The sequence below is a fragment of the Gopherus flavomarginatus genome, chromosome 1, assembly GCF_025201925.1.
Source record: "Gopherus flavomarginatus isolate rGopFla2 chromosome 1, rGopFla2.mat.asm, whole genome shotgun sequence".
Taxonomy (NCBI): Eukaryota; Metazoa; Chordata; order Testudines; family Testudinidae; genus Gopherus; species Gopherus flavomarginatus.
In genome coordinates, this window is record NC_066617.1 from 208,898,230 (window position 1) to 208,917,894 (window position 19,665).

General features: G+C 41.1%; 1 protein-coding gene across 2 annotated transcripts in view; it reads right to left on the reverse strand.

The window, feature by feature from the left end:
- Positions 1-1,262: 1,262 nt before the first annotated feature.
- ZBTB21 (zinc finger and BTB domain containing 21) overlaps positions 1,263-19,665 on the reverse strand; it is a 40,523-nt gene continuing 22,120 nt past the window's right edge. The window contains exon 3 of one of the 2 annotated variants that reach the window (XM_050933480.1): positions 1,263-1,606. The gene's annotated coding sequence lies outside the window, so the exon portion shown is untranslated. Of the gene's footprint in view, positions 1,607-14,722; positions 18,458-19,665 lie in introns of those variants that run through there. The other variant, XM_050933491.1, reaches the window with a different exon arrangement.

Genomic DNA, 19,665 nt, shown 5'->3' on the forward strand with positions numbered 1-19,665 from the left:
TCAGAACCAGTAGGATCACAATTTGGACAAGGTATTCTTAGTATTATTTGTATTCCAGTAGCACACAGAGATCCCAACCAAATTTAGGGCCCCATTGTGCTAGGAAACATACAAAAACATAAAAGAAAGTTTATGCCTGAATAGTTTGCAAATTAAATACATAAGACTAGTTGGGAGGAGAAGCAGAGAAACAGAAAGGTGAAGTGACTTGCCCAAGATCATATATCAGACCCAGGATGTTTGCTTCTTCCTTACACCAATTACACTAATTTTAGTAGAAGCCATTGTTTCCTTCCTCATTCACTCTCTGACCATGCCTACCCTAGTTAATTAACTGTTCCTAATTGAACTGGTGGAACAGAACCAATTGAAGTCCAAGTAAATGAGTGTACCCAGGTTAGACACGGTGATTTGTGTTCTGTAGCATTACAGCTTTGCTCCATGTTCTCACTAGTGCAGTTCTAAATTGCTTTAGTTGCAATGCCGCCTTGGTATCTATCCCACAATTTCAAGCACCTCTTCCAGAAGCAAGGGATTCTAAGAGATTTCAGAGGCCACCAGTGCACTATTGGGGGAAGGCTATTTGAACCATTATCCATCTACTGGCACTAAACATTACAGACCCGAACATTGCTTATTCAAACACTATTCGGCTGTTTGGAGCACTTCTTGCAGAGTGTTTTACATGCCTGCTAAGTGGACCAAACAGTTTTTAGAATTGCTCTAGTGTAGACAAGTGCTTTAGGCAGGGTGTGTGATGAGAATAACTGTTTCAATTTATGTGGGTACAGATGGAAATATAAATAAAGGTCAGGACACAAATGGGAGGCAGGTGCCTAACTTCCATTGACTTCCATTGCCCTTTTTGCCTTTCAAAATCCCCCCTTAGATTGCTATATCACTGGTAAACATTTTGAAAGGGGTCACCCCCTACTTCTTTATAATAGCATATGAGCATTTTAGGACAGCCCACATAACATTTTTGAAAGAGTAACACTGTGCAATAGCATTTTTGGAGAGAGGGCCACAATAACCTTCCCACCCATCCACTTCACAAGATTTTTTTTTTTTTTGGCAGGCAGGAAAGAGGGAAGTGTACAAGAGTTTACTATACATTTTCTCTTCTTCCACCAGCCCATGACAGAGGGAGGAATCAAGGCTCAACTATTCTCTTCTCCAACCTCAAAATCCTGAATGTCTCCTTATCCTTTATGGTGCCAAACTCGTTGGAAGAAGAGGGCTGAATTCTTCATTTAATTATGGTTCATGGCCCATGGTATAAATTCGGGACTATATACTCTCAATAAGACATTGATGTCAATTGGCAGTTTGCACAGATATCGTGGAAAGGATATGGTCTTTATGCAGTAACTAAATGTTTTGTTATTTGTTCTGTACCTTATTGTGACATTCATCTTCAGTGTGCACCCTTTTTGTTTTAAATATGTTCCAGTTTAAGCCTACTGTTGTTTATGCTCTTTGTTTCTCCTTCCTTTCTCAATTTCTTCTCATTCCCTTGTCTTTGGGAATCTCCTCTGTTCTCTGCATTCTCTTCTTCCCTGCAGAAATTCCAGGCTGCACTCCCATCCTCTTCCCAACCTGCCAACTAAAATGATCGGTGATTAAATAGTTGATGTTGGCACTGAAGGGTCATCCAAAGCAAGTGGTTCTCAACCTTTTTTTACCCAGAGACCCCTAAACTTAAATTGACAAACTTGCAGAACCCCAACTCCCCATCATTATTTTGTTGCTCATAATTTCTTTCACATTATTTTAATAGTTATCCTGAATATTACCGTAGAGAAATTATTTGAACAGATCAACAAAACACAGCAAGTTAAAATACTGATAGCTTATTAATGCCAGAGAAGTTTTCAAACTGTGGGGCATGGCCATCTAGGGAGGCTCAGGGAGGGAGCGCCACCTCCACTCCCTGACTCACTCCAGTAAGCCACCCAGCAGAAATCGGGGGTGAGGCCATGACCAAAAATTGCAGCATCACTGCAGAAGAGAGATCTCCTCCTGCCATCAGAAGGGGTTGCCTCACAGCCATTGACTCCACAGGCAGCAGCTAGCCAAGGAGACACACCACTGCTCTGCTTTGCTGCATCAGCACTTCAGGGAGCATGGCCAAATGTGCCCCCTCTCACACATCACCCCTGGTTGCTGATACATTTGTGGACCCTCTGGACTATACTGGCGGACCCTTACCGGTGTGTGGCCCACAGGTTGAAAACCACTGCAAAATCTATATTCCAGTCAGCTTTAGATTATTACCAATGCAGCTAGAAAATCGAAGCTGAGATTCTGGAGAATCTGAATAGGTCATGGTGACCACGTAAATAAATTATGTGCTGGCCATATGTTTGACATCCCTGCTCTGTCTTCTCCAGAATCAGCTCCTTGGAAAGCCTGCAAGAGGCAGCAGCCCAGGATTAGAGGCTCTGCAGCCTCTGCTTCATGTGCATGCTCTCAGGCTGCTGTTTACTCTCCCACACCCAAGTCTCTGAGATGCTTATCTGCCACAACCACCCATTTTAAGCAAATGAAAAGTGAGAAATAGAGATAGAAGCGCTGTGCTTGGGACATGGGTACATTATTTAATACATTATTTTAAAATAGCAAACATAAGTTGCCAGGGTCCTTAAGCCTATGGGAGATTTGCCTGAGAAAGGACTGCAGGATTTGGCCCTACTGTAATGTACTTATGTATAGCGTAGTATCCACTTGTACCTTTAAACTTGTCCAGGCAAGGACTTATCATTTGTCTGGCACAGTTAATTTGCTGTATGGGGATGGGAAAGATGGTGTAGGACACGGAACACGAGGGTTCAGTTCCTAGCTCGGCTACAGACTCCCTGTAGGACCGTATGCAAGTGACTTAACCTGCCCCATACTTCAATTCCCCATCTATACAATGGAGATATTCTGTCCCTATATTACAGGAGTGTTATGAGGCTAAAATCTCATAATCAACGAGGTGATAAGAGTTAGATGTAATACAATACTGTATATAAATCTAGTCTTGGTAGTCCATCGATCCGATGATGACAAATCTGTGCAGATCATCTATTGTTGGTCTCATGGTGTGCCCTCTGATGACTGTACAAGCCAATTCTAGAGGTGCACATTTTGCTGCAGATAGTGCATGGGAAGTTTGTGGTCAGTGGATTGTGCGCTGCTGATGCTCTGTGACGTTGTTCGCGTGCCTCTTGTAGATGCCGGCAGCGGTCTTCCTCAAAGGCAATGCAGGTATTTCTAACTGTTGCACGCCACTGTGTTCTGTCGCTGGCGGTGTCCTCAAGGTCCCTAGGTTTGATACTGCTATACTGCAGATTGGCTTTGATGGTGTCCTTGTAACGTTTCCGTGGACGACCTATATGCCGGATGCCCTGGGAGAGCTCACCATACAGAAGCTGGCGGGGGATTCTGTTGGCATCCATGTGGCTGACATGACTGGTCCAACATAGCTGTGACTTCATGATCATCATTTCGATGCTTGTCATCTGGGCTCTCTTGAGGACCTCGAGATTGGGCACTTTGTCTTGCCAGCGGATCTTCATGATGTTGCGGAGGCAGCACATGTGGAATGCTTCAAGCTGCTTGATGTGACACCTATATAGTGTCCATGTTTCGCACCCGTACAAAAGAGATGAGAGGACAATAGCTCTGTACACAAGCAGTTTTGTTGACATCCGGATGTTGTGGTGGTTTAAAACTTTGACACGCAGACAGCAAGTGCCTGGCTTGCTTAATAGTACAGTAATAACTGACCCCAGAAATATGACCGGCTGACACATTTGAATATATATTATTATTCTCAAAGTTTTATAAAATCTGTTGTTACTAGAAATGTTTTAATTTCAGATGTAAGGATTTTGTGTTTTGCTTTTTTTCTGTTTGGCTTTAGACATTCCCCTGCAGTGGTAGCAATTCAAACACTGCACCATTGTGCTAGGGAATCAGAGGCTGCAAGGGGAGCTTCCTAGAAACTAACTAGAAGCAAACGTGAAAGCGACTAGTTTAATTTCGTTGCTCAGACTGAATTAAGTGGAAATTATGTATTTGTACTCTAGAGAGCAGGTATGAGAAGTAACACCTGCAGGGGCCATCCAGATCTGACCTACCACACAGCTACAATCTGCCTGAAACCTTCCTGAGGCTATGGCAATCTCATATGTTTGTGCTGTCTGTGAGGCTTTGCAGCAACTGGTGCCCCCCACTGCAAGAAGGTAGAAGTTGGCCACCTTCCCAAAAAGAGAGGGCAGTTTGGAAATGTAATGTCTACCATGATCTATTGGCTGTTTGTCAGACAGGAACATGGAAGAGAATAGCTCCATCTGACACCAGGGGCTGGTGGTGGTGTGTGTGTGTAAAGGACAGGTTTCCTGGAAGAATCAGACCCTACACAGCCATGTAGATGGCATAGGCCTGATGCTGCCACTGCCAGAGTCTCACTCCCTAGAAAAAGAGCAAATTAATGTGCCATTTATTTTGTGAGCTGGAAATCCATCAGTTATGAAATGCTGAATTCTCAGATTCTCTGAAGTACTTCCTGTCATTCCAGAGCAGCAGCTGGCAGCTCCCAATCAACAGGACAGCAATTCTGCACACTAAGTACCACTCTTTTTTAATCTCTTACAAAACACTGGTCCCCAGTGTCATTTCCAAGTAATCGTAGCTGTTCGTTGTTTTACATTTTTACCTCTCAATCGGGGGAGGAGGGAAGAAGAATTATGACTCAGCAAACATTTAAACATTTGTCCTTTTTTTCTGAAGCAATGTGTCTGTGTGAATTTGAAATAGCCTTCCATGAACAGGCAGGATCTCTTATCAGAGTACAGCAACAAGGATGTGGTTAAAGTAATTAAGTGTCCATAATATTGCGTAATTTGGGCCTGGACTTCAAGGCTCAGATTCAGCCAGTATTTGGCACTACCATGTACTGGTACCTCTCTTAAGTTGCTATATTGTTTTGCAAATTCTCATCTTGTTTTTTCTTAGTAAGTCTCTAGCTGATTTGGTTGTGAAGAAAATCTCAGAAAAATAAACTGAATGTAAGGCCATGTTTACCAATGCAGCTGTGCCGCTGTAAGATTGCTTGTGTAGCTGCTCTGTGCCAATGAGAGACAGCTCTCTCATTGACATAATTAAACTACCTCCAATGAGCAGTGGTAGCTATGTCAGCAGGAAAGCATCTCCCGCCAACATAGTGCTGTGCACACTGGTGCTTCTGTCAGAGTGACCTGTTGCTCAGAGCGGTGTTTTTTTCACACCCCTGAGAGACATAAATTATACCTACAGAAGTGCTAGTGTAGACATAACCTAAGTGATGTAGAGATGACTTTGCAGAGAACCTGAAACAATAGGTCTAAGAGATACAAACTACCCCATTCATCTCAGGCCTGGTCTACACTACGCGTTTAAACCGAATTTAGCAGCGTTAAACTGATTTAACCCTGCACCCGTCCACACAACGAAGCCCTTTATATCGATATAAAGGGCTTTTTAAACAAATTTCTGTACTCCTCCCCGATGAGGGGAATAACGCTGAAATCGGTATTGCCATGTCGGATTAGGGTTAGTGTGGCCGCAAATGGACGGTATTGGCCTCTGGGCGGTAAGCCACAGTGCACCATTGTGACCGCTATGGAAAGCAATCTGAACTCGGATGCACTGGCCAGGTAGACAGAAAAAGCCTCGCGAACTTTTGAATTTCATTTCCTGTTTGCCCAGCATGGAGCTCTGATCAGCATGGGTGGCGATGCAGTCCCAAATCCAAAAAGAGCTCCAGCATGGACCATACGGGAGATACTGGATCAGATCGCGGTATGGGGAGACAAATCTGTTCTATCAGAGGTCCATTACAGAAGACGAAATGCCAAAGCATTTGAAAAAATCTCCAGGCTATGATACAGAGTCCACAGCACTGTGCTGTGTGACAAGCGTAACGGAAAGCCAAAGAATCAAATGGACGCTCATGAAGGGAGGGAGGGGGTACTGAGGACTCCAGCTATCCCCCAGCCCCCGAAAAGCATTTGCATTCTTGACTGAGCTCCCAATGCCTGAAGGGTCGAAAACATTTTCCCGGGTGTTTCGGGGTATATGTCGTCAATTTACACCCTTCCCCCCTCAGGAAAGAAAAGGGAAAAAAATCATTTCTCGTCTTTTTTCAGTGTCACCCTATGTCTATTGCATGCTGCTGGTAGACAGAGTGCTGCAGTGCTGAACACCAGCATCCCCTTCCCGGTGGCAGATGGTGCAACATGACTGATATCCGTCTTCATCATCAGCCCGTGAGTGCTCCTGGCTGGCCTCGGTGAGGTCGGCCAGGGGTGCCTGGGTAAAAATGGGAATGACTCCCGGTCATTCCCTGCAGATGGTACAAAATGGCTGGTAACCGTCCTCATCATAGCAACTGGAGGCTGAGCTCCATCAGCCCCCCCTTTCATGTCTAAAGAAAAGATTCTGTACTGCCTAGATTATCATAGCAGCAGGAGGCTTCCTCCCCCTCATTTTATCTCACTAAAAAGTCAGTGTTTCTTATTCCTGCATTCTTTATTACTTCATCACACAAATGAGGGGACACTGCCACGGTAGCCCAGGAGGGTTGGGGGAGGAGGGAAGCAACGGGTGGGGTTGTTGCAAGGGCACCCCCTAGAATGGCATGCAGCTCATCATTTCTGTGGGATCTCTGAGGCTCTGACATGGAACAACTGTGCTCTCTGGTTCTCTAGTACACTTGCCCCATATTCTAGGCAGGACTGACTCTATTTTTAGACAAAACATAAAGAAGGGAATGACCCGGGCAGTCATTCCCATTTTTGTCCATGCGCCCCCAGCCGACCTCAGCGAGGCCAGCCAGGAGCACCCATGACAGCAGCAGACTGTATAACACGACTGATAACAATCATCTCATCGCCAATTTACAATGGCAGATGGTGCAATAGGGCTGGTAACCGTCTCTGCTACCCTGCAAAGGCAAATGAGTGCTGCTGTGTAGCACTGCAGTACCGCGTCTGTCAGCAGCATCCAGTACACATACGGTGACAGTGACAAGGCAAAAAGGGCTCCATAGTTGCCGTGCTATGGCGTCTGCCAGGGCAATCCACGGAAAAAGGGCGCAAAATGATTTTCTGCCGTTGCTTTCATGGAGGAAGGATTGAGTGATGACATTTACGCAGAATCACCCGCGACACTGTTTCTGCACTGGGATCTCAACCCAGAATTCCAATGGGTGGGGGAGACTGCGGGAACTATGGGATAGCTACGGGATAGCTACCCACAGTGCAACGCTCCAGAAATCAAAGCTAGCCTCGGTACATGGATGCACACCGCTGAATTAATGTGCTTAGTGTGGCTGCGTGCACTCAACTTTATACAATCTGTTTTACAAAACCGGTTTATGTAAAATTGGAATAATCCTGTAGTGTAGACATACCCTCAGTGAGGCGTTAACTCAGACGTCCAAATGATGGTAATTTAAGCTTCGTCCATAGTTTTATTCCTCATGTCATAAAAAAGAGGATCACAGATCGGAACAATATGCTGTGAGGGACAACAAGTAGGTGGTGGTTGGGAGATACCACCACTTACCTTTTCCCCCAAATCAAGAAGGATCCAAGCTCAGTGGAATGCAGCAGAGCTTGTGGTCGTACTCAAGCCCCACTGAGCCCAGATCAAGGAGGACAGTGGAGCTTAGGGAGCTGCATGATCATATTTTGAATATCTACATAATCTACTGTAGTAATGCCTCATTTTGAAAACTCACATGGGCAGAGCTCGGAAGTGTATCATCATCTTTTTTTCCATCAAGTTTGGTCCCTCCTGGACTCTTATTTATTGATTCAGTGGGACTCCTATAGGAAGCAATCATTACATAGGAAGCACAAATTCCTAAAGTTATTATTGAAAAGTATTTGAAATAGAGCATTATGGGAGCATGGACGGTGTGTGATTAGCATTTTATTCTATTCTAATCCATTCCCCAGCTGGCCTGAGCCTACTAGCACTGCAGTTAATGGCAAAACTCCCATGACTTCAAAGGGAGCAGGATCATGTCCACAATTATTTAACTAATGATGTTGGTTTTTTATTTTACGTGTAGCTTTCACAATAAATTCATTTATAAATTGTTTACATAATGATTATGCAGGGATAAAAACACAATACAAAATTCTTACCAGTTTGTCACCCCTATACTGTAAGGTCCTCTTTTACTAACACGAGAGAGACAGAAAGACACGTAAGAGAGAAAAACATAAGCCTATGAAGGCTCTATGCTGCATGCTGGGCTATTACTGTCTCCCACAGTATTCTTGCCAGCAAGTTAAAGAAGTATGGGCTGGATGATTGGACTATAAGGTGGATAGAAAGCTGGCTAGATCATCGGTCTCAACAGGTAGTGATCAACGGCTCCATGTCTAATTGGCAGCCAGTTTCAAGTGGCGTGCCCCAAGGGTCTGTTCTGGGGCCGGTTTTATTCAATATCTTCATTAATGATCTGGAGGATGGCGTGGACTGCACTCTCAGCAAATTTACAGATGACACTAAACTTGGAGGAGTGGTAGATATGCTGGAGGGTAGGGATAGGATACAGAGGGACCTAGACAAATTAGAGGACTGGGCCAATAGAAACCTGATGAGGTTCAACAAGGACAAGTGCACAATCCTGCACTTAGGACAGAAGAATCCCATGCACTGCTACAGACGAGGGACTTAATGGCTAGGAAGCAGTTCTGCAGAAAAGGACCTAGGGGTTACAGTGGACGAGAAGCTGGATACGAGTCAACAAGTGTGCCCTTGTTGCCAAGAAGACTAACAGCATTTTAGGCTGTATAAGTAGGGGCATTGCCAGCAGATCGAGGGATGTGATCATTCCTCTCTATTTGATGTTGGTGAGGCCTCATCTGGAGTACTGTGTCCAGTTTTGGGCCCCACCCTACAAGAAAGATGTGGAAAAATTGGAAAGAGTCCAGTGGAGGGCAACAAAAATGATTAGGGGTCTGGAGCACATGACTTATGAGGAGAGGCTGAGGGAACTGAGATTGTTTAGTCTGCAGAAGAGAAGAATGAGGGGGGATTTGATAGCTGCTTTAAATTACCTGAAAGGGAGTTCCAAAGAGGATAGATCTAGACTGTTCTCAGTGGTACCTGATGACAGAACAAGGAGTAATGGTCTCAAGTTGCAGTGGGGGAGGTTTAGGTTGGATATTAGGAAAAACTTTTTCACTCAGAGAGTGGTAAAATACTGGAATGGGTTACCTAGGGAGGTGGTGGAATCTCCTTCCTTAGAGATTTTTAAGGTCAGGCTTGACAAAGCCCTGGCTAGGATGATTTAGTTGGGAATTGGTCCTGCTTTGAGCAGGGAGTTGGACTAGATGACCTCCTGAGGTCCCTTCCAACCCTGATATTCTATGATTCTATGATTAATGTTCAGGCTAGTTAACAAAGAAGCCTTATTGGAAGATATTTGGCAATCTATATCCCAAAAGAGTAAACAAACTGTAACAAATAAAAGCAACAAACTCAGCCACAAAGGGTACGTCTATACTGCAAGCGAAGATGTGTGAAGCCCTGGTAGGCCTACCTGGGATAGATTTAATCTAAGCAGCATGAGTAATAATAGCAGTGAATACACAGCAGCATGGACTTTAGTACATGCTAACCACCAGAGTACAAGCACACCAGGGATCCTGTGTATTCTAGTAGCTCACCTGTACTAAAGCCCATGTTGCTGCATCTTCACTGATATTGTTATCCATGCTAGCTAAATTAAAGCTAGCTCACTTATGCCTACCCGGGCGACACTCATACCTTCACTTGCCGTGTTGACAAAACTGGAGACTCACTCCAGTGCAGAAGGCCCTCGTGTGTATATCTAAACTGCATAGTAAACTGGGGCTCAGACTCAGGGTTAAGCCCAAGCCCCCTACTATCCACACACAAATCTTTCTGAGTCGGGCCAGAAAACCCCCAGGACCTGAGCCCAAGACTTGCTGTGATGTGAGTCCAAGCACAGGCAATTTGCAGTACAGACACAGCTCAAGCCCGGGTTGCCAGACACGTGTCCGGAGAATCTGCTAACACTATCCCACAGTCCCTTTGGCCTGTGTTTTCCAGCCCTTCTATCTCAAAATTTCCTGTTTTATTCCCAGGAACTGGATTTCTGGGCTTTAGTCAAGTAACAGTCCTGCAAAATCTGGAGTCGTCTTCTTTCTCTTTTACATAACTACTGTTGCTGAGGTATCAGTATCAAGGCAGTAAGTCTCGTTACTTATTTGCAGGTATTTCCCTCCTGACTCTCTCTTCTTCTCTTCCCCCTCCAAAATTAAACATTCTCCAATACAAGGAGAATTGAATGTCTTAGGAAATAAGTAATGTAACAGTTTTTAACCCCTAGGTCACCAGTTCAAATTATGACCAGGTCAATAAGATTGAAAGATCTGATTATTTCATGGCTGTTCAATTGTTTATGATGTATAGAATGAATCCGTGTTTGTCCATTTTCTATTGGGCAGGTGTGTTCATCTCAAAAATCACTATAATTGGCACACTTCTTGGCAGTCTAAGCAAGGAGGCCAAGGACTGAAATAACACAGAGACAACTATCTGCTCAGTCTGCAATGTTATCCTTCCAGAACAAGATTAAAGCACATTGGTAAGGTGGCCTGGTGAATGAAGTAAAAACTAGAGCAGAAGAGAGTAAGGGTACAGATACATAATCTTCATCAAATTCCTATGGAAATTTCCTCCCATTTTGTGAAACCACATAAAGCAAATTTCCATGCCTACAGTTCCTGAGTAGTTGATATTTTATTTGAATATAGAACTTATTTAGAAGTCAAAACATCTTAAAAAATATATTTGTCCACCCAGCTAGTATAGTGGATGCGACATCACGGCTCTGGGTTCTGGTTCCCGTAGATGGCAGCTATTACCACTAGGCCACCCTGTCACCTATTGTGGTTTATGGGATAAAGTTGCTTTTTCTCCCTGTAGTTAAGTTTACTAATATCTTTCAGGGAAGTACCCTCTTGCAGGCCTATGAAATTATTTTTGCAATCTATTATGCCCCTGTTAAGGATGACACTTTACTTGACTTCTAGTTGTCTTTTCTTTTCTTTGTTAATTGCACTTGCTTCTTTCTATTTGTCCCATTCAAATTTCTCCTGAAACAAAGGGTCTGAATAAAATCAGAAAAGAAATAGTTTCCTGCTTGTGCCATTCTGTCTGTCAGGTTGAGTGAAGAACCAGGCTAGTACTCAGCAATGGCAAACTGCACAAACTTAATTACAAGCCCCTACATTTGCAGACAGAGGAACCTCCACATGCAGATCTCTCCTCTCCCATCCTGAAGGTGGGGTAAGCTCTCTCCATTCCACCATCCCCCTGTACCCCATACAGGATGCTCTGGGGGGGCCACAGATTTACATGAGGGAAGGCTTGAGAACTGAGTAGGTTGAGGACCTTTATTAGGGGATCTGGAGCACCTGTGGCTAGAAGGAGGCCCCTTCTAGTGCAGCACCATTAAAGTCATGTTGCCAGAGTGATGGAGATCAAAGCTCATGTTGATCCTTGGGAATCTGTAGGATTTCTGGGTGGGTTTCAAAACCTGTTTTGGAAGGAGGAAGCCTTGCCCCTCTAATGGGGCAATATTGGAGAAATTTCAATAGTGGGTCCTTGTGGAGATTTCCTTCCCTTCAGTCTCCTCCTCCAGATTTTACCATGGAGATGGTGATCTAGCTCGTTCACAGCCATGATAGCCAGAGATAGTTGCACCATTTGAAACTCACAAAATAAAGATAACCTTAAAAAACTCAAAGATAATTGTGCATGAGGGAAGCAAGGACAGACTAGAGGGACCAACTCTGAGTACTCGCTACTTATGACTCCTTTGAATATCAGCACAACATGATTATGGTTGTGGAGTTTATTATATCACAAACCCACCCATCTAAGGTACTCTATGACCTATTTTTTCAACCTACTTAATTAAGAAGGGAAAATATGATGTATTTGTTTTTCTAGTAGCTAATATTTTGAAAGTTTGCTTTGCCACAGAGTATTTTAGTACATACATACCATTATAAACAATATTATCCCCAAAAGGTAGCATTGGCCTTTAATATCTGCCAAAATGGTAGTTAGTAATGTTCTGTGGATGGGGCAATAAGTGGAATTTACTGGATCCATCTGTGGAGCAACCCTGTGAGAAGTGAGGGGCAAGAAAAGTAAAAACCAAAAAATGAACCATGAAGATGTGCACATTCCTTACTACGTCATCTTGTGCCTTTCATCCCCCGTTGATATGTTTCTTGACCCTTACGTTGAACCTAGGCTATCTACGCTTCAAGGCAGGGACTGTGACTTTTTCTTCTTTTTGTGAAGACCTGAGTCCTCAGTGATAATAATGGAGAAGGACTTCAGAGGGACTGTCTGTGTAACGGTTGTAGAAACAAGGGCCTGCAAACTAATATCACCTAGTTCTTATGCAGCACTTTACCAAAGAGGTCAGTATCATTTCCATTTTACAGCTAAGACAAGTAAGGCACAAAGAAGTGAAATCAGTGTCTCTGGGCAAGTGAGGAAGCCAGTGACAAAGCCACGATTAGAACCAAATGTCCAAGTGCCAGTGGCTCTATCCACTAAGCCAATGTCTCACTACAGGGTACTGGGGTGTTATGCTACTTTTCCTTTGCCTCATGCAATCAGGCCTTTAATTTATTCATAACCGCATGCACTTCAGTGTGGGCAGTGTTAGGGTCATTCTCTCTTCTTGTGCTGCAGTGCGAAGGAAAGGATCTTCCTCTGAAGTGCTTAGCAGCAAACAGTAACCTCAATTTGGCAAGATAGAAAAAGGATACTCCAAACTTCAGATTCATTCATGCATGAACCTAGCTTTTCCACAATAACTACACACTCAAAACAGTAAAATAAAACATTTCCCTCTTCAGCTGGGGATGGAGAGAAAGAGTATTATAGGGACCTTTATTTGCACCTTTGAGGATTTTTAATCCCCACTAACTGGTACCTTGTTCTGTGGTTAGGTTCACACTAACCAGTATTTAAAATAAAATAAAAAAAAATAAATTGTTGGGTCTGTTCAGCCGTGCATGCACACCAAACACCAACTTCTTTTGCACCTGCATCAAGAAAAGGGGTCACTTCTTGTTTACTTTTCAAAAATTGCAGTATTAAGGCTTTGTTCTTTGCTTTTTAAATGTTAGGAAGTAGAAAGGTTTCAGAGTAGCAGCCGTGTTAGTCTGTATCCACAAAAAGAACAGGAGCACTTGTGGCACCTCAGAAACTAACAAATTTATTTCAGCATATAAAACGTGTTAGTCTCTAAGGTGCCACAAGTACTTCTGCTTTTTCTCTTTTTGAGGAAGTAGAAAGACTCCAGTCCATTAAACCTGTAACTTATTTTTTATGGTATTAGTATTATTTTTGATACCCCTCTTCTTGTAAATTAAGCTACCTTAGTACTCTAAGTATAGAATTTTTAAAGAAAAAATAAATAGCAGAAACCTCTAAATTATCTGAAATAGCTTTTCTATATATCATTTTGTGATTTCAGGTCTGGTGTCTTGTAACTTAGCAGGATTAGAAACAAGTGCTGTATTTCTTTAGAGAGGGAAGATCCCCAGTGCTCTGTGCTTTTCAATGATCTCCAAATTTTTTTGATCATGCACCCCTATTAGTAAAAATTTTTTTGACCACGCACCTCCTCTACCATTTTTGCCGCGCCAAGCAAAAAAAGCTGCCTGACCTGCTGAAGTGGCGCTGCTCCTCCTGCCATGCACCCCAAAGGATCCTCTTGCGCACCCCACTTTGGAGACCACTGGTATAAAGCTGCCTTTTCTAGCACTTGTGGGTCATAGGATATTAGACTTTTAACTGGGGCTGAATGATTTTTGCAGAAGCAAACGAAGGGTCCCTGATAGACTCGTGCTACTGTGTATGTGTGTTTGAAGACAGAGTGAGTATGGAGGCCAGAGCCGCTGTGAGGCAGAGGGACTCTGTGGGGATGGCTGTAGCCTAAAAATCCGCATGGCTCAATGGTGGATTCTACAACCTGTTCTGTAAAAGAATGAGGGTGGGCAAACCCCATCCCCCATGACAACGACAGATTCTTCTCAATGTGAGGCAAATCCTCCCCCACTCCCCATTCTCTCCTAGAAGTTTTAATACGGGAAGTGGTGGCAATAAGAACTCTACTGTCTTCAATGGCAGCACTACCAAGTCCCTCAATTGTTCCCTATAGTATATTTAAAACATTTAGTTCAATCCAGTTTTAGATAACATGAGGTGGGATTTTTAGACACACCCAGTTAACCTAACTCTGCTGCCACTGAGGTTAAGTTTTACTATTGCCTTCAACGGAAGCAGAGATAGATCAACAGTACAACTCCCATTGACTGCAATGGGAACAGAGTTAAGCTAGTGCTGAAATTTTTGAAAACCCTCCCCTCAAAGCACAGGTTTTGTAGCTATAAAAGGATATTTTCTATGGTAACCTCACTTTCTTTATAATATTTCAATAAAATACTTACTAAAAACAAACATAAAACGTTATTTTAATCCTAATCACACCAGCTACAAATGGTCATGCTGTATATACAAAGCACATAGACTGAAATGTACCCTTTTGTGAGCAAAATTCCCACCCCACTATAAATAATATCAAATTTGCCAAAAGTTTCCAACATGAGACAATAACTCAAAAGAAACAAGTGTAAGTTTATTGGACTCCAACATTTCTTAGTCAAAATCTAAGTAAAGAAAACACAGTAGAAAAAGTCATACAAAGCAGCAATGGATTTACATTACATTAAAGGAAGTGTTATTCTAAACAATTAATTCTCAGTCCTAAAAAAGTAAAAACCTATTAATTAAAATCCAACACTGATGTAACTGAACCAATATACAATGGCTACATGATATTCAGGATTATAAAAACAGCTTTTATTTGTCTTAATTCTTTAACACTTTAAAATGACATGTGATTTTATGTAACTTTAAATTGGAAAATATTACAGTTTGCATGTTTATGTTGGATTATTCCAACTTCCACAAAGCGTAGGAGACTTTTTCCAAACACTATGAGTGATCCCATTTTTCGTTTTAAAACGGGACACTGTCAAGGTTAGACTCTGAAGTTTTGGTTTTGTTAACGATTCATAAGTTTTCAAATATTGTATTTTAAAGGATATTTTAAATTTAACACTCTGCTACAGTAGTGGAAACCCAAACACAATATTTGTGCCAGTGTATGAGAACTAGAAAAGGAAACTGATTTGTCTGTTTTAACTGTCTCAGAATAGCAAAATGCAACAGATCTACAAAGCTCAGATCTCTATTTCAGACACACTGCCATAGTTTGAGGGTATCCTTTTCTGAGATTTTCATGCCCAAACATCTTAAATGTTAACAACTGGGGTTTAAAAATTATATTAGCTTTATTAGTACCAAGTATTGTTAGCACAGGTAAGGACGTTTACAGTATGTTTATCTCGATAGTATTCCTTTATGTACAATAGTTAATATAATTTTTGTCACAAGTCATTTTAAACAAACAAGAATCAATAGGACTTCAAAACAAAACAAAAACCCTAATACTAGCAGGCTGAGTTCAACACAAAATTTTTAACACTGATTCACTAATTACAACATAAAAAAATCTATCTTGCTTTGATTTTAATCTAGAACTTCTGATAAGAAAATGTAAACAGACAGTATAGGCACATGCCAGATACTTGCCCCGTAACTGCTAGTGCTCAGGAGTTAGGGCCATATTCTATCCTTCCACTGATGTCAACAGAAGTTTTGGGCAAAATCTTAGGCCTTGTCTACACTTACTGGGGGCTCAACAGGTGGTGATCGATGCATCAGCAGTCAATTTAGTGCGTCTAGCGAAGACCCACTAAATTGACCGCTGATCGCTCTCCTGTCGACTCCTGTACTCCACCTGAACGGGAAGCGCAAGGGGAGTCAATGGTAGAGCTTTGTGTAGTGTGGACTCCACGATAAGTAGATCTAAGTACATTGACTTCAGCTATGTTATTCACATAGCTGAAGTTGTGTAACTTAGATTGATCGTCCCCCATATAGTGTAGACAAGGCCTTAGAGTACAATACAGATCTGGAAGAAACCTGCACTTCCTACTTGGGCAAAAAGCCTTCATGGATGTCAATGGGGGCATTGCCCAAGGAGAGAATGCAGGAGCAGGTCCCCTACAGCTGTGTGTTTTTGGTTCACTGGAGGGTTGTAAGGCTATAGTTGTGTTCTGAAATGAGACTGACAACTCAACTGCCATCTCTGAAATTTAACTGTCTATTGTTTTCTTTAAAAAGGTTACAAAATTAGAGTAGCAATACCATTTCAGGTCCTTTGTCTATTTTGGTAAAACTGCAGAATTACACACGGACTATATATGTAGCCTTTATTCAGAAGAATATTCACTTATAAAATTTTTGTTTCTACCATTAAAAGTCCACAACATGTAATTATTTCCATTGCTTACTTTGAGTGGTTGATTATGGCCCCAATTCAGCATAGCACTTAAGCATATGCTTAACATTAATCATGTTTTAAGGCCCAATGACTGCAGTGGGACTTAAGCATGTGCTTAGCTGAATCAGTACCTACATGAACTAGCTTTACTTCACAGGCCCAATCCTGTTCCCACTAAAGTAAACAGGAATTGTCACTGACTTGAGTTGGAACAGGATGAGCCTCTGTCAAATTTTGTTGATGGAGGACAAAACAAATGAAGATAGAATTTAATTCTCAAGTATATATTAAAACATCTGCATGTTTCTGTCATGCCATACGAAAAAGAGCAAAAAACCTCAAAGTTTAAGAGAAATCATACAAACTTTCTGCAATTGTTAAATAATCAGACAAAAAGCCAAGGCCCTTAGTATCCAATTCACACAGTTGCAAAACTAAACGAATATGATGAAGACAGGTTTTTTTGTATCAATAGTTTGCCTATTATTCTTGTTATGGCCAAACTAGACATTCTTTAAAAGACCTTCATTGTATACACAAGCAACTAACAATTTCTTCCATAATTTAACTTTTCTAACATATATTAAAATTACATGAGTGGAAGCATATTTATTCCATATCCTCCAAAGTAAACACTTCTGTCTCAGGGCTTTTTAAGATACTGTATAAAAGCTAATAGAAAACCAGAATTGCTGTATAAATATCTCATATTTAAAACTTTATTTAGAGAGCCTGTATTCCTTTATTGGACAACAAACAGGAACTAATTTAAAAAAGCACAGAACATGCTCAAAATTAAAACAAACTTTTAAAAATAATCTAACAAATTTTTATAAAGGAAACTAGTTATATCCATTTTTTTCCTGATTTTTACAATATATATTACACTTGGGGGGGAAAAAAAAAAAAATCAAGACTTCTTCTAAATGTAGCACCAGGTTGTTATATGTGTGCTGTTTATAATCTTAGTACACCAAAAATGCATCAAAGAAGTGCTTCAGTTGAAAATTATGATTATTTGATAGCTGAACTGGAGATCATATTTTCCTCTTAGAAGGGTATACTCATTCTTAGAAGGCTAGGTACAGACTGTCAACAAACTAAAAAGGAAAAATCATGCTGTTTTGTACAGGAATCAATGGTGAAAACTTAGGCACCAATTTTAATACCTTGCTTTCACATTTTGTCCACATAGACTTCTTCTTCTAAGACATTTAATGTAAACACAAAATTATTTAGCTGTGTTAAACATATTTAACATGGCTTTATTTTACTTTGCTTTTGTTTAATAAACAAGGTTGAGTAATTATTATTTTATGCTGAAATTACTTCTTTTCATTAAATGGTTTAGTTTTGTTAGTTGGAATTAAAAAGTAAGTCACAGCTGGAAGCGTCACCTATAAATGATTACATAGGAACCTTGTTTCATAGAATCATAGGGTTAGCAGGGACCTCAAGGGTCACCTAGTGCAGGGGTTCTCAAACTGGGGGTCGGGACCCCTCAGGGGTCACAAGCTGTCAGCCTCCACCCCAAACTCTATTTTGCCTCCAGCATTTATAATGGTGTTAAATATATAAAAAAGTGTTAATTTATAAGGGGGAGGGAGGTCACACACAGAGGCTTGCTACGTGAAAGGGGTCACCAGTACAAAATTTAGAGAAACACTGACCTAGTCTAACTGTAGTTTCGATTGCAGTTTTCATCTAAAAATAGTTGCAGATTATTAGTGTAATTATGTTCTAACATAATTCATTTGGAAGAAGCAAAAACACCTTTGGGTAGGTGTTAGTGTGTTTAGTAGCAGTTTTAAATTTTTTTAATCCACCATGTTGTAGCAAAAGACTTTGTAGCTAATTATTGCAGTTTGCTGGTAGCTGAAAGTCTGAGGATCATATTGTGCCATCTTCTTTTATGTTGAACTTCCCAATGAAAATAAAGTGCTGTTTTAAAACAAACAAAACAAATGATGGCAAATATGGACTTTGATTAAGGTATCAAAATATGTGCCTAACTAACTACCCGCTGAAGTCAACAGGCCTACCCAGCACCTTAAAGTTAGGCACCCATGCTCAACCTTGCTGAATCAAGGCCATTGGTCCTGAATATTATCACTGTTGTCCATATCTTCGTATTTGGGCCTTAGCCTACATTTCTTGTGACTTCTGTGGGAATTCTGGATGCTGAAGGAATGCAGTATCAGAACCTGACAGGATTAAGGGCTTGATCCTGCTCCCACTGCAGTCAGCAACAAAACTCTCATTGACTTCAGTGAAAGCAGGACTGGGCCCTAATTACACAGTACTGAATGCAATACTTTCTCTTTTCTTTTCCCATCTGAAGTTGGCCTGAATCCAAAATGGACTGTCAAGTATTTCATTCATTTACATTCTCACTGTTTATTCTAATCCATTCCATTCAATTAAATTTAAAATACCAACAGTAGAAAGATGATTTTAACTCTGAGCTTCTAAACAAGAGAAGCACATTGTCAAAAGTAGGTGAAAAACAAATTCTGGACCCTTGCCATAGCTTCTGGCAAATCTCTGATACTAATGATGCCAACCATTCCAATTGTGACTATTTTTAACTATTACCACCATGATTTTAAACAAACCCAAATAAACACTTCTAACACAAAGGATCAGAAACAATAGAAAGTGTCAGAAAAGAAACAAATATTCTATACACTGTATTTACAAAATCCAATGATTGTAGTGTGGTGTTTTTTCCTCTGCTTTGAGCTGGATATGTTGGTTTAATACAAAATTTAAATACATATTTTGTTCATTTATACAGGTGTCTATGTAAATATTTACATTTTTTTTAAAAACATATCTTTGTGCTAATGGCCACATTTACTGCCACACACAGGAGTTTATTTCACAACCCCTTCCTCCTACAAGCTTCTGCTATTGAAAGTAATATATTCATACATTCTAATGTACTCAGAACTACACACAACAGTACAAACCAGAGGAAACAAAATTTTGAATTGTTTGACATCCATTCAATGTTAGTTCATATGTATAAACAGTACTGTTTGTATTATAAGTGCTGCTTTATTACAATGCTTGTAGTTACTGAAATAACTACAGTAAATTAGCCTTTGGGGCGCTATATAAAGCAGCATACATTTTTTCCAGAGTCT